This window comes from Pundamilia nyererei, unplaced genomic scaffold (genome assembly GCF_000239375.1).
Source record: "Pundamilia nyererei isolate P.nyererei 1_Seehausen unplaced genomic scaffold, PunNye1.0 scaffold00032, whole genome shotgun sequence".
Lineage (NCBI taxonomy): Eukaryota > Metazoa > Chordata > Actinopteri > Cichliformes > Cichlidae > Pundamilia > Pundamilia nyererei.
In genome coordinates, this window is record NW_005187433.1 from 3,461,353 (window position 1) to 3,476,778 (window position 15,426).

At 38.7% G+C, this 15,426-nt stretch overlaps 1 protein-coding gene across 1 annotated transcript in view; it reads right to left on the minus strand.

The window, feature by feature from the left end:
- Positions 1-15,426, minus strand: part of strbp (spermatid perinuclear RNA binding protein) — an 87,540-nt gene that overhangs the window by 49,720 nt on the left and 22,394 nt on the right. Inside the window, exon 2 of the mRNA XM_013909867.1 lies at positions 5,692-5,783. The gene's annotated coding sequence lies outside the window, so the exon portion shown is untranslated. The remainder of the gene's footprint in view (positions 1-5,691; positions 5,784-15,426) is intronic.

A 15,426-nucleotide genomic window follows, 5' to 3' on the forward strand; every position in this document is an offset into this window, starting at 1 on the left:
AGGTTTACAGTGTGTGTGTGTGTGTGTGTGTGTGTGTGTGTGTGTGTGTGTGTGCAAGCCACAGGGACTATTGATGAATAATTAAAAACAATTTAGCATGAATTATGATTGACCCATCTTTTAAATTATCTGATTATCTTATATCTAATCTGATGATATATCCATATAAAATTAACACTTTAAAATAAAAGGAATATTCTAGTTATTTTTAAACCCAAGTTGGGTCTCTCTCATAAAGCAAGAAATCGACTCTCTAGCCTTGTGTATGTGTGTCTGATCACTGGCTTTCTTGATTAACATATGTCACAGAGTAAATAAAATAACAAACCTCTACTGACTTGACATTTATCGTTGCTCATGCATAACTGCATGTGTTCCTAATTTGGGCCTGATAATAATTTCAATAGTTCCTAAAAGGAAACACAAAATCATCAAAAAGCACCAATTATATTTTGGATGCCTGCAAAATGGAAGTCAATCACCACCAAGTCATCGGGGGGGAAATTATCTTCACTGTACTGATTAAAATAAAGAAGCAGTTGACTAAGGTTACAGTATTATCATGGTCACAGTTAAGCAGAAAAAAAAGAACAGGAAAGGAACAGTGCCCCCTTGGACTGAAGTCGGTATCCTGACACATCTGTACTCAAAAGTTCACAATAAAAACTAGGGATGTCAACAGGACGGACACTAACTGTACCTTTCAATACCAAAACTCTGAAAATGTGAACGCGTGAGCAGTAGCACAACAAACTTGGCGTGCATCTTGAAGACTGACAGCTCAGCTTTATGAGGAATCATGAGAGGTCAATAAAGTTCCTGTTTCAACAGCATTGGCATACTGTATTAAACAGTTATTATAAATATTAACTCGGCACACACCAACGTTAACCATTTAACTATTAGCAATTATAGCTGTCCATTAAGTTATTATTAAAGCAGTATCTAGCACGGGAATGTCAAACTTATATCACAGGCCACATAGACCCCACTTTGACTTTATGTGGGCCAGACTGATGATACTTCCCATTCTGTCAGTGTAAAAAGTTTAACTGTGCATTTAATCAATGAGATATCTTAATATAACGCAGAGATAAAGAAATGCTGATAAAGAAATGCTGCTGTAGTAAATTAAAGAAGTCTGTCAGGATGACTTTGGGCTTAAATTGCAAGAAGTAATGTGGAGAATTACAGATTTATCTATAATTTAATTACTTTGGTGAAGGAAAAGCTCCAAAACTTGTGAAAATGAAGTTAAAAGTCCAAAAATAGAGTTCTTCTTCCCACATTTTCCAAAGCCTTCCAGCAAGCCAGATTGGAGTCTTTGCCGGGTCGATTCTGGCCCCTGGACGTAATATTTGACATCCCTGATCTAGCAGCTGTGACTAACAATAAAACAATAATGAATAATGTTAGTGTCGGAGCTAGGCAGCAAACATTGCCAGTCCTGGCTGTCTGTAACATTAACAGACGGTGCTAATTTTACAAGATAACATGTTTTTTTTGCATGTGCGCCTAAAAAAATCCCCTTGAAGGTGAGAAAAGTCTAACAGCACTATACTGAAAGAGTGGCAGCCGAACTTAACAACTCTAGTTTATCAACACCACAAATACGGTTCTAAATCACCAGAAGCACTGGGAATAAACAGGGCTATATGTGAATACATTTACATGACTCTTGATTTTGTTGTTTTTTGTCACAAAAATGGTATCAAGATCCGAGTATTTTCCTGGGTGTCGGTATCGAGTTTGAAACTGTAGTATTGTGACAACTCTGACTTCCTTCTTTCCTTCTGTCATGGCTACTTTTGCTGCTAGAGGGCTTTGTCACTTGAACTTAAATGTGTCGTTTTGCTGCACTGCTGCTGTTTTACAATTTACAAAGTTAGAAGACTGACATTCTGCTGGTCCAACAGGTGAAGGTGTTTATCTGTCCAATGCGCTTTGTTGGAGAAAAGAGCCTTTTTCTCAAGCAGACTCTTGCGCAAGTATTTCACAGCCAAATGTCCAGCCACCACGGTCATGGTCGCTAACAAGAAGGAAAGCAGGCAGCAGAGAAAACCATCCTCACGCTCTGTCTGTTGTTTTTTTTTAACAACTTCTTGGTCAAATGAATTAAAACAACATGTGACCAAAAATCTGCATCTTCTCTGCTTTTAGATTCAGACCTGCTCATCTGTGTGCAAGTGTGCGCATGTGTCGAAAGCATTAAACTGCACCAAGGCATTAGACAAAGGAAGGAAAGAGAGTGAGAAAGCGATTCAGGCTCAACTTTTCCCATTGGGATTGCTCACCATGGCTACGGAAGCATTTTCAGCCGTATGTGTGACATAAGGAAGTGTGAACAAGACACACGTAGACAAGGAGTGAATGAATGATAACATGGCGGCAATGAGATACTATCATGAGCTACTCAAATGAACCTATATGTAATGTTGCTAGGAAGAATCAGACTATATGCAAATTACACTGCAGTAAATATTATTTAAATCAGACTCTCAAATATTGGATAAATAAACATTGCAGATAAAGTTGCAAATCTCATGTTCCATATATAGGACTGCAGCTACTTATCCACAAGATACACGATCCCCTACAGAAAACACACAAGGCGGCAGGAAAAAGCGGTGACCCAATACAAATGGAAAACAGAGAGCGAGAACAAACAGCAACAAGAGTCTATCACATCTCATCTTACAAGCAGACAATCAGACCCCATCCATATTTTAAGAGCTACGGAAAACTGTAACAATGGGCTGTCATGATCCAAGATTAGTGGAGGGCAGTTTTAATGAGGGGGAGGGCACAGAGGCATCGTGTTTCCACGCTGGCAGCCAAACTCCAGTATCTACTGAGGGCAATTTGTAAGAATTCGGTAACAAACCATCAGAAAGAGTAATTGAACTTCAGCAATAAATCCAATTTTGTAAAGCGTCATATTATGAAACCAAGCGAATTCAACAGCAGCTCAGTTACTGATCATCATCACAACATTTTATATTACTGTTGACTACAAATGACAACTTTTGGTTGTATCAGCAGTTTGCTGATCATTTACTATCTTTTCCTGAAAGAGAAGTAAATTGGCAAAAGGTTGGCTCGATACAAAACACAACTGTCTCCGTTTTTCCTCTGCAATAGGTTTGTCGACATTTGCATAAAGCCATATAGCCAATGTTAGTGATGATGAATTATTCATGGGGTATAAAGGGAAGAGACTTTTACAGTGTGGTCCTGCTTGACAGTTGTGTTATGGACCCACCAAATGTTTGCGTGTGTGTGTCGGTGCGTTTGTGTGCAAGGGTGTTGAGTTAGAGTCAGAGAGAGAGAGTCTAAGAGAGAGAGAAAGAGAGAGAGTGATGCGCTCTGCTACACTCACCGGCAAAGTCACTGCTTTCTCAAGGACACTGCGGCTAAGGGGCAAGAAAGAAAGAAAGAAGGGATGGCAAAGAAGAACAAGCCAGCATAGGAGAAAGACCCTTGGTAAAAGACTGAGAAAGATAAAGAAAGAAGCAGAGACTAAACTCTCTGCCTTGTGGTATACCTCTGCCAACCAGTGAAACTGCAGTTTACGTTTACTCATATAATATATGTATTCAGATAACCGTGGTCTTCACCTTTGACCAGCAAATTAGGTTTACTGTTTGTGCGAAAACAGAATAAAATTTCATCTACATGTTCCTGAGATATTGCTTTCAGCAAAATGTTACAAGGTCATAGTGACATTGATGTTTACATTAAAAAGCAAAAACAAACAAAGAAAATAACAAACAAATTATTTTTTTACCCCTTTAGTCAAAAAAACAAACAAATTTTTGAAAATCCTCAATATGCTATATTGACCTTGAGTCTGACTTGTGACAGCTGTGGACAACATGACTATCCACAGCTATCCCTGATGCTGAGATATAAAATGGAAAAAAAGACTGAATGTTGTAAGCAGCAGGCTAAAAAAAGTCTAGACAGGGAAGTTGCAGAGTGTGGACAAACTATGCAACATCTACACTTGGTCAAAGGGTCTTTCTCCTATCTTGTCTTTACTTTTTATATTTTCATTTAAATGTTGATAAGAAGATATTGGCAAATAGCAAATATTAGTCAATATATCAAATATATTGGTTGGGTTCTAACAGTATGTGTGGCATCTTAGTGTGGCTCAAAAATGATGTTAATTTGTGATTTAAGGACTAATGTCTGCAGCACCATTAACACAAACTAAATCTACTCACAGAACACTGACAAGCTCCCCAACTCAACATCCCAGCGAGCAAGCACACATGGTAAAGTTATGTTACTCACACTGTGAAGGAAAGCAGTCAAGCGTGTTTTTCTTTTGCCTGGTTCAGTCTCACCAGCAATCCACTAAAACCTCTATAGCAATCAATTATTTACACATAAACACACACACGCAGACCCCAAAACAGTCCCACTGAGATGATAGTGGGGAAGACCGCTGGGTGAACTGCATAAAAGCTACTTTACATACATAAGTAGGCAGTTTACCAAAGCAGAGTGAACCCGGCAACCACTAGGACCACAGCCCCTGATCCACTGTGATCAGTAAATATGTCTAACTTAAATTCATTGTCAGTGTGAGACCACAATGAAAATGAAACCACAAATGAAGATGAGGCACTCATTTTTCTCAGATAATATCAGGATAAGTTGTAATGTACAAAAACTTCTACAGACGGTTGGGAGTGTATGAGATATACACAGAGACAGAGGAGCAGATCTTCAGGTATATGTATACTTTTCCAACAGGTTTGAAGGTTAAAAAGCAAACAAACAAAGAAAAGAAAAGGAAAGCAGCAAATTCATATTGCTAGTAATTTTATTTTGTCAGTCAACTATGTAAACAGTTGGCCAACAAATACATCTGTCAACCCATCAATAAATTGCATTGATGAGTAAGCAGATGTTTTAACAACATAGTAGGTACACAGACTGTTAACTGGGGGAACATATTGTACAAGCTAGCAAAAATACATGTATTATAGGGAAGTGGAAAAACACATAAATGTGTGATACCCGTTTATGTGTACCCATAAATCAAAATCAGACTTGCGTGTACGCGCACGCACACACACACACACACACACACACACACACACACACACACACACACACACACACACACACACAAGGTACAAAAATTCCAATTAAGATGTAAATCTTGAATTTGACCGGATTCCATCTGTTCACTCACAAGCAAATTCGGCCCCTCTTTAAAACCTTTTGTATGCTGATGGGGGAACTGTTTCTATTTAGCAGATTTATGATGGAATTCTTTTTACCGAATAGTTCCCAAAGCGTTGCTGAACATCTGTCTCTTTTCCTCTTTTGGCCAAAAAAAATTCCTTCTTTGGTCGTTTTCTAGGTAAAATTCAGCACAAAATAAAGCCGTGTCTATATTACTTAAGTATGAAACCGTCATTTCTTTTGAACAGCCTCTGATGAAAGCACTAATCTTGAGAAGGGTAACAGAAAACACGAACAGACTTAGTTTTGGCCTCAGTGGGCTCAGTGCATCAGTCTCTTTGCTACAGGGCTTGTCTTGCTTTCAGAATTACTGGTCTAAACTGTCAACACTGAGCCACCCAACTATAGCAGTAGCAACACTTTAAACTACAGTGTGAAACAGAGTTCAAGACAGCCTACAGAGGTACAGTATACAGACTACTCACTCACCCTCCTTTGGCCTCCTATTGGTTTATCTGTCCACTTTTCCCCCCTGTCTGTCAGTTTGGAGTCACGGTGTTTGAGCAGGCAGGGTTCAGCACCTGAGAAGACACAAGTTTAAAGTCTGGTCAGTCACTACAACGGCACTTAAGGGCAATGTTCTGCTTGACTTAAAGCGATCACAGGGGGAGAACGTATCATAAGACAGATATTTTTCACTGCAAAACTTTGAGCTTTACTTTTTCCTTTGCCTTCATCAGAAACATCAAAAAGAAAGGGGATAGGGAAAACAAAACCTTAGCTAAAAAATGTAAAAAAATTATTAGAATTGTAGCAAACATTTATAAAAAGAAACTACAGAGAAATTATTGCATCTCTCTCTCTCTTTTTCCTCTCGTAGAAAATGAAGAAGTGCACCAACTGGCATAATCTTCGCTAACCAGAAAACTGACCCTAAAGAGGAAGTAGACTATTATTTGCATGTGTCACTTAACACAGCAAAGTGTTTGAAACGAGAACTTGCATGCAAACAGTTCGATCACATTGCACTCTATCACAGAACTATCTATGAAATGCTGTTGTTCATTCTTCTAAGACTATCTATTAATTTAGCTGCACAATTCATGCAACATTAGCCACTTCCCAATGATGACATAATTTACTACCTGACGCATTTTTCTTCCGTAGAGCCATCACAGCACAAAAGGTTGCTTATTTTTGTTATGATAAGCACTTACTACTTTTCACCTCGCTCTTCTACTTCTCTTACACAACTACCTTTTCACAGTTGCTGAACGCTTCCTGGTCCTATTTCACAATACAACATTGCTCTTTTCTTTTAACAAGCTTTAGTCTAGAAAGAAAATTATGAAATAGTTTTGTATTAATACTCTGATAACACATTGCTGGTTTATGTTCTGTGTTTCTGTGATGCAGTAAAAGGTATGATTGATCTGCTTTACCAGGAAAGTTGTCACGATGTCCTGAATTCAGTCCCAATCATTCCAAAATCATATCACACACCCCTACTTTAGAATTAAATAAACAAAAACGTGTTAAGGTGGCAGATGGTAAGAAGTGCAGCTGTGCTGATAGCAACAGATTGTGGAAAATTGTGCAATATTAAAATTGGGTAGTTGCCATTAATAATTTCTAGAGCCTACAGTCTGCCCTGTTAAGCACAGTTTTATCACATTTCAAATTCACTGCTAAAACACATTAAAGAATAACAGATGAAACAACTGGAGACAGTAAATGATGGGTTTTTCATAACACAGTAAAGACCAACCACCCTTGAATGGTGGATCACGGTGGTAAAGATTTTGGTTGCACACCTTCTTTATGTGTGCACTGAAGAGATTTCTGAGTATAGTTCTGAGAAGCTATATACTGTTGTATATTACAGTCAAATCACTAACCTATGAGACACTTTGTGAAAAAAAGAAAAGAAACTGATGTTCCTGAAAAACCAGATATAACAGACTGACAGTGGCGCACCCTCAGAAAAAAAGGAACAAGACACTATCATACAGCCAAGAAAATCAAAGCAAAACAAATAGTGAGTATTTGCTGTGTGTTCTTTCGAGAAGCAGTCACACCTTGGATAATAGAGCATAAATAAGGTGCGGCACTGGCAGGTGTAATGGATCTCATGGTTCTGCAAGACAAACTGGTTTCCAGAGATTTTGTTTGTCAGTCTATTCATTATGTTTACACGTGCATGCAAACACAGGACGCTGCAAAGACTGCACACACACACACACACACACAAACACAGGCACATTTTAATGCTTTTTACTAATTGTGTTCACTAAATTGTGTACACTCACTGGCCACTTTATTTGGTACACCTGTTCAGCTGCTCATTAATGCAAATTAACAGTCTAATTATCCAATCACATGGCAGCAACTCAATGCATTTGGGCATGTGCACATTATCAAGACAGCTTACCTAAGTTCAAACTGAGCATTAGAATAAGAAAGAAAGGTAATTTCTTTCACTTTGAAGGTGGCATTGTTGTTGGTGCCAGACAGGCTATCAAACCTTGACAAAGATGGGCTACAGCAGCAGAAAATCACACCAGGTGCCACTCCGGTCAGCTAAGAACTATCGCTCTGTCGTGGTGAAGAGAGAGCTGAGGCTGAGGCTACAATAGGATTAAATAGGATTAAAATTCCAAAAATTAGACAATATGAGTGACTGGATAAGCACTGAGTCTTGATTTCTGCTATGACATTCAGATAGTGGGGTCAAAATTGTGTGCAAACAAATTAAAGCACCCTGCTTTGTGTGGTGCAGGGGATGTTTTCTTTGCACACTTTGGACCCCTTAGTAGTAACTGTGCATTGTTTAAACCCCACCGCCTACCTGAGTATCGTTGTTGACCATGTCCATACCCTTATGACCACACTGTTATAAAGGTGGAAACACCTTTATAACAGTGAATCTATGTCATATGGAATTAAAGAAATGCTGAAAGTAAAAGTGGGGACAACCAAGTACTAACAAGGTACATCAAATAAAGTGGCCGGTGAGTGTATATTTCACTTTAATGATGTTACTTTGCATGCTTTTGGGGTGGGGGGGTGGGGGTGGGGGGTTAAGCACCTCAGGGTCTTGTTTATGAGTGACAGGAGAAGGGAGCGGGAGATCGACGACGGATTGGTGCTATGGCTGCTGTGATTCGGACGCTGTATCAGTCCATCGTGGTAAAGAGAGAGCTGAGTGTAAAAGCGAAGCTCTCAATTTACCAGTCGAGCTACGTCCCTACCCTCACCTATGATCACAGGCTGTGTGTAGTGACCGAAAGAATGAGATCACAGATACAAGCAGTGGAAATGAGCTTCCTCCGAAGGGTGGCTGGCCTCTCCCTTAGAGATAGTGTGAGGAGTTCGGCTATACAAGAGGGGCTCATAGTAGAGGCTCTGCTCCTCCACATCGAAAGGAGCCAGTTGAGGTGGTACGGGCATCTGACAAAGATGCCTCCTGGGCGCCTCCTGGGTGAGGTGTTCTGGTCATGTCCCACCGGGAGGAAGCCCTAGGGCAGACCCAGGACACGCCGGAGAGATTATATCTCTCGCCTGGCCAAGGAAGGCCTTGGCATTCCCCCCTTTAATGTAAAGCATAATCTGCTTGTCTTTTTGAAATTTTGGTTTCTGTGTGTGTGTGTGTGTGTGTAGGGGGGGGGGTGGTATCTGGAAGGTTTTATATCATTTAATTAACAAGAACAAAGCACTACTCAGCAACTTGGGCCATGTAGAGTATGCAAATATGAACCCTTGAATAGCTAAGCTAAAAGTTAATTAGGACATGTTGTTAATGCTTTCTATGAGTACACTGAGTGCAGACCAACTATTCAAAACAGACACAGCAAAATAAAAAAATGCACCATTATGGGGAAATTTAAAAAACAAAAAATAGAGCATTTTATGCTAAAGATTGCCCATCATTAAGTAAGCAGTCTTTCAGTTTGATAATAATGCATTACAATTTGTGTGGCATATCCTGTGACAATATTCTGCAGCAACTGACATATAAATTAGATCTCCCACAAAACAGAGATTTAAAGCCACACTGTAATTACAGATGTGAACATTATATCCTAAAAAAATCTCTTCATATTGTTATTTTTCACAGAAAATGTGACAGATATATTATGCAGAGGTATAGTAAGGAACGAGATTATGTTTAGAAAATCACTTTTTACACCTCTTTAGCGCTGGAAAAGTGACACAGATGTGTATTAGTTTCCTTTGTTGCAGAGCACTCCTGCAGGAGTTAACTAAGACATACGGCATTGTCAGATAACAATCACCATCGACTGGCACGGCTCTTAATAGAGAGCTCGAAGGAAGAGAAAACAAACATTGTGTCGAGCATTATTTAATTTGCCAATCTTTCACATTTCATTTGCAAACCATTATTGATAGCACAAACAAGAATCTTGATGTCAAACTGAGACGCAACGGTGCAATGAAGCATAGGCCAAGACATAATTTTACACTACAGTAGGAGGTATAGGAATTTTACTCAATTCATAAACCAAAAACCCTTAAAATAATTAGTTTGTTTTTACATATGGCCAGAAAAAACACAGATTTGGACTGAGAGGCCTTTCAGAAGAGTAAGGTACTTTCAACACAGCCGAGGGAAGCTGGAGACAAAGATGACCAAGCAAATTATACACCTAACCCTAACCCTTATTTTCTGACCAGCAGAAAACCCCCTATTAATTACTCAATTTAATAATTCCTCAACCAAACAGCAAAAAGTAAAATCCACATACTTTCAGAGCAACTGCCTCACATAATAAAGGAATTATAGCTAAAATCTCCACTTTTTAAGAAATGCCTACAAACATGCCTTAGTTAACACTTAGAGGTGGGAATCACCATACATCCCACGATACGATATTATCACAATACTTAACGCACGATACGATATTATCACAATACTTAACGCACGATACGATATTATTGCAATTTTTTAAAAATATTTTGCGATATTCAGATTCTGTACATAAAGGTAAACTTTATCAATATTCATTTTATCTAATATCAAAGTCTCACACTCAGTCTTTCTCTCATTCCTTCAGCAACTGAAGAATTTGAAAGTAAATTAAAACAAAATATAATTTTACATTAAATAAAAAAGTTTTAAACTTAATTCAAATAAAACATTTCTTAAATTAAAATAAGTAAACTGTCATGTTTATTTCTGCCAAAAAAAAAGTTAAACACATTTGGACAGTGAAGAAATGTCAGGATTCTTGCTCAGAAAAAGGAACATGAAGTCAGAGCATGTTCCAGTCCACGAAAACTTTTTTTGTAACAAAATATCGATTTCTGCTGTCCCTGTATCGATACATTATTAGCAAACAAAATATCACAATACTACACAGTATCAATTTTCCTCCACCCCTATTAACAGTATAAATGTAAAGCTGCAAAGATTTCTGCTGCTTCTTGGCTTGTTGTGTACGAAATGACAACATTTAGATTAAAATTGTGGACACCAAACAGAGTGGCTCCTGCTATGCAGGAAACTAATGGGAATACAAATAAATAAACAGACATGTCTCCATTTACACTCCTATCAAGGTCAGGGCTGTGCTCTCTGATGCACATGCTTCATGATACTATGCAACAGAATACACCGCTACCCTCATTTTCCACACCTCTTATTAAAGAACATTGTTCCGGGGCCTTTGAATTCACTGGATAGATTTTAAAACCTTTCATCCTTCATATTTTGTGGGTTTCATGTGCTGAGTACAGCTACCTTCACCATGCTTTTGTCTACTGTGGATTACTCACAGAATCCCAGATAAAAGAGACTTTTTCATTAGTATAGAGCCCTCATAGTGTAATGTGTGCGGATGTTGCCATTAGTCAGACAATAACGTACTTCTGTTGTGTTGTATTAGTGTGTGAGTTTTTTTTTTTAAACTGCTACAGCTATCAATGATTTATTAGGTTTCCTGAGTGCAGCATGTTGAATATCTAGGGTTTATTTGATATTAATTCAACTCATGACATAAGTTGGCCCTCTACATTTGGGACTCTACTCCATTTCTTTTCACTGCTGTTGACTTATTATGGTGAATCATTTTCATTACAGCCATGCTCTTGCACACACCCATCAACTTTATATTCATTCAAAAAATATAGACAATTCTCTGAAATAATTAAGCTCTCCTGAGGACGGTGTGTGTGTTGAGTATGTGAGCTATAGCCTATGCTTTTCCTAGCCCAAGGTGAATATAACCAGACAATTAAAAAAGTCACAGTGAGACATACACTCTGGAAGAAACCCTGGAAATGTTTTTCTCTTTTCATATTTCCTCTTTGTAGAGAAGGGCCAACCCATGGATCTCTACTGACTCAGCCTTGGCTTTAAAAATTCCACTCAGGAAACAACTAGAAGGGGACGGGGAAACAAACAGAATATGAGCACTGGGTAGAAAGGGAGATAGCATGTGATTCGGCACTATAGAAAATCCAGTGATACCGCAGAATGATTGAGGGTAAGAAACAAAGATGTCGGGAAACAAGTATACATCAGGAATAAAAACTAAAAGGTGCCAGGGTGTTTCCACGTTCAACCTGTTGTTCTTCATTCCTGTGAAGGAAGCTTCGCTTTTCCTCCTTCCACTCAACAACAAAAGCAATCTAAGGTCATACAAATGAAGCCGTTGCATAGTCATTTACTGCCGTCTGCCTTTCTTTATCCTTAGAAGTAAGAGCTAAAAGAAATTAAATAGCCTGTCCTTGTAAAAGAAATGATCCTGAAATCAGTTCAACTGAATCAGAAATATTCAATTTGAAAGTAAAACCCTCACCTATTCTGCTTTAACTACAAAAAAAATAAAGAGGCTTAAATTTCTGTACTACAGTGCCGGTCTGATGTGAGAAAAATTCATGAGAATTTAAATGAGAGCTACCACTGCACAATCAAAAGGACACGCTCAGCTAAACCCTCCAAATTCTCTAAAGGCCTCAAGCCCAATTAGAAAAGGAATGACTTCTATTTAGAAGAGAAGAAACTGTTGTAATGCTATTTCAGCATTGTATCTTTCTACTATTGAACAAAGGGTTTCTCTCCCCTTTGTTCTGCAAAAAAAAAGTAAAAACAGATCATGACAGCTGGAGTAAGCAAAATTGTCGTGCAGCAACTTTTCACTTTTCTAAAAAACATTAAAAATAAATAAATAACTAATAAAAAAAACCCTGCTGTTAAAAAAAACACATCCACAGAAGGATCAACACACCTCTGCAAAGACTCAGTTCCTTGTTAGGAACTGAGATTACACATCTTAGTTTCAAACATCACTAGAGACCCCTCTATTACACAGCATGACTTTCTGCTTAGTCACTGATCCTGATGTTAGGATTTCTTCTCATTATTAGGTGGAAACGCAGTGCAGGGGAGAGAAGTCTTCAAAGATGCTCCCTGAAATTGCCACTTACAAATTAGGATGTGTTAACAGATTAACCTGTTATGCAGCAGAAAACATCCCCGACATTAATGCAGTGTAGATAGCATAATCGAGACACGTATGGACAACCCAGAAAGGTGGACACACAAAGAAAAGAAACTGCTACAGGTTATTTTGTATCAGAGATAATAACACTGACAAAGCTATCACTGGCAGTTTATTTTAATTTTATATTTATTATTTTGAAAATCAACTGCACTGGGTGTTGATTTTGGTTTCCTCCAGAATACAGATTGGAATCGACCAAAACAATTACAATTTCTGCAACCTGCTGACACTGATTTTTGCCAATTTCTATTTTCTCTCAGTAACTAAGATCATAAAAACAGAAATTACCTTTTCTTCGATGCACAATAAAAGAAATGAATAAACTTTACAAATGTTTTTCCCTAAACTGCAGTAAGTTACAGGATATTCTCTCAACTGAACAACTGAAAATAAAACTATAAAAAGAAAAATAGTGCTCTGCTACTGGAAAGAGGTACAAGATAATTAACTGAAAATCAGGTTCTGTAAACCTACCTTATCTTACAATAAAACAAACAGAGAAAACAAACATTATTTTATTTTTCAGTATGTTTATAACTTCCACAGATAACTGCTTTAACCCGTTGCTCATACCGAGGCTCAACAAGCCTTACTGGTGGCTGGTTGTTGTTGGCTGTGAGCTTTGGATAGTTTTAGCCACTTGGCCTTCGCTAGCATCTTTAAAATGTTCCGCTGAGTGAGGAGGATGTAAGTTTCTGGTTACAAAGGCTTTCATGGTGGTCCCCCCATGGTTTACTTTGGCAAACTTTTTGTCCTCACTCACAGTGACGAGCTTCCATGCTACTGACATGTTAGTGTGTGATATGAATGTGCATGCGACTATTTGCCTGCACTTTTTTGCGCTTGCTGTACAAGCATGAAATGGATAAGCTTTTAATCAGCCATACATGATTCTGACCAGCTGGTAACTGGAAATGAGACGATTCAGGCCCTTGGCCAGTCGATTGATGCATCTTTACTCACAAACATTAATCTCAGCCTGCTTAAAAAGCTCAGATTAGTATTAGTTTTCCTTACTTCTTTATGAAATCTATGACAACACACTGCAAAAAGTAACAAAACAATTTTATGAGCAAAACTAGAAATGACAAGCTGCAGTCAAAACTGGGAATTCTCCTTTAAAAGCAAAATATGAGCATATGCCTGCCCGTCAGCAAAACACTGGGCTATAAAATGGTCTATTTGATGCCACAGCTATGAAAAGTGTTTCATCCCATCCAATTAGCCATGCTAGTGTTTGAAACCAACTGATGCGATTCAGTCTTTTTCTACTTTATGGACCATGGTGAATAACTTTGCTGAAAGAAACAGAAACAAGAAAAAGGCAGGCAGACAGACAAGGAAGGGAAATAAAAAAGAGAAGCCTTGACTCCTTGTGATTCCTTCACCCACACTTGTATCAATACACACACACCGCACAATAACCACACAAACACTAAATGAGAAAGAGTGACTAACACTCGCCCTGGGCTTCATGCAGTAGCTCTTAACAAATTCAAGCCTTACCCAATCATTTCCCTTCTCTCCGGGTTGCCATAGCTACAGCCTGTCTCTGTTTCTGTACTTTGGGAAGGGTGAGACTTTACCACTGTCAGTGCATGTGCGTGTGTGTGTGTGAGAGAGACAGAAAGAGAGAGGAAATGTGTGTGTTTTTGTGTACTCTGTTGTAACCTCACCAGATGGGGTCTTAACACTTCCTCTCTGTCAGCCTTGTGTTCACTCTTAGATGGGAAGGTGTGAGATAACAGAGAGGTGAGCTATGCTGAGAGAAGAGGATTGTTGGGAAAATAACTACAGTCTTGTAACTCCTCCTGTGTCATCCCATTTCAGTATTGAATGAGCAACAACCTGACTTCTACTCTCGGGGCAAAGCACTATGTAATCCATAAATAAATTTTTTTTAAAAAACACATAGTACAGTATCAGCAAATACAGCTGGGTAATTGGATGCTGAGGCAAAGGAGTGGTTTCTCAAACAATAAAAAAATCTTATAATCCTAATTCGTATTTAAAAACATAGTGGATTAAGCAACTTTTTTGTTACACTTGACCACTTGATATGTACTTCTATAGGTAGTGCCAAATGTTATTTTAAGTACCAGAGCTCAGATGCAACAATCTGCTGTTTAGGTAGACGACACACAGATTTTACTCAGTTTGTTAGATTACTAATGACAGTAGCATGCAACTGCTATCAGAGGAGGCAGAGAGAAAATGAGCAAGTGAGTACGCATGTCAGCAAGCGAGACACAACGAACACTCCAGAGTTTGCACGCATCTTCTACTGCTAGCGTAGAAGACCCATGCGAGCGCTCAGGTCATGAAAGTCAAAGGACTGACAGAGATGGAAGCGTGCATGTCTTCAAAAGTGTGAATTACACCAGATGCCACCTTGCAGGTGTGTGTGCTTGTTTGATATCAGGTAGATGACAAGAACGATATAAACACTTGAGGATCAACATATCACTAAAGCTCCCACCATCTGCCCGCCAGCAGACAAATATAAACACAGTCTCCTCATACTCTGCTATTTCTTTATCTTCCAGTATCACTCCACTTTTCACTCTCTTCTAGCTCTCTGCAGTCCTGCCATCCGTCATCATTAGGAGGCGAATAGATGACCTGTCTACACACTCTCTGTCCATTTACTCTCTAGAGGAGAGGAGAGGAGAGGAGAGGAGAGGAGAGGAGAGGAGAG